Raw genomic sequence first — 1,116 nt, forward strand, 5'->3', positions numbered from 1 at the left:
CGGGCCCGCAGCGGCCTGGTGGGGCCAGAACCGGTGAGGGCCAAGCACAGAGGGCCAGACGAGGCTTTCCCTGCCCACAGCGCTGCAGGCCCAGCAGCTCCAGCGCTCCTGTCCCAGCAGCTGCTGCTGGGGGAAGCCCAGTGGCCTCTACAAATCCCCAACTCTCCTTCCAGGCCTCCACAAGGAAACCAATTCCTGGCCCACGGAGAAAGGCCTCTCACCGTGTGGATAAGGAAGCCCAGACTGAGACCTGGGCACAAGAGGTGGATTCAGCTGTTCAATATGCTGAGCAGGAGACACAGACAGATACTGTGGCAGAAGAGGAGAAAAATTCAGCTGCTCCCCTCATGGTTGACCAGGAGACAGAAACTGAGACTCCAATACAAAAGAAGAGTTCAGCTTCTTCTCAAATCACTGATGAGTGGACACAGACCAAGGCCCACAGCTCTGCCCCCTCCACAGGCACTGAGGCCCTGGCTCACCAGCAGCCACCCTCCCTGTCCTGCAGGGCATTCTGGCGCTCCTGCACGGCTCGACAGCCTCATGCTGCCAGTGCCCTGCAGGATCTCAGGGACAGCCGCTGCTCCAGGCAGCCACTACGGCCTGAGTGCAGCACACCAGAGAAGTGGGGATGGACAGCACTGCCGCCCTACTCTTGGCCATGGCTCATTGAGATGAACCGGTTTTAATAAAATATTTCATTTCTCTAATTGTGCCCACCTTTGCCTGGTCTATCAGGAGAAAGTCGGCTGCACGTGAGGCCCGTGCAGAGCAGGAAGCCCCTGAGCTCCTCCAGCCAAGCAGAGCCTGTGCCCTTGGCCTCCGCCAGGCTTCAGGTGCTCCAGCTCCTCTGGTTGAGATCTCTGGGCTGGTGCTGGTGGCCAGCCTCCAACTGAACCCTGTCAGCTCCCTCCCACCCATCTGCTTCGAAGTGAACATTTCAGATCATTCATTTGGTGAGTCTTCCCTGTGGCTGCACCTCCTTAGGTTCATGAGGAACCTCCCCAGTGTGGGAGCACCTCTCCCCTCTCTTTTTAAGATCTGCCTTGACTGCTCCTGTACCACTTTGGGGAGTTCCTCTTGGTGGTGTGTGGGCAAAGTTTTCCTCCTAGTCCT

The sequence above is a fragment of the Geospiza fortis genome, unplaced genomic scaffold, assembly GCF_000277835.1.
Source record: "Geospiza fortis unplaced genomic scaffold, GeoFor_1.0 scaffold412, whole genome shotgun sequence".
Classification (NCBI taxonomy): Eukaryota; Metazoa; Chordata; class Aves; order Passeriformes; family Thraupidae; genus Geospiza; species Geospiza fortis.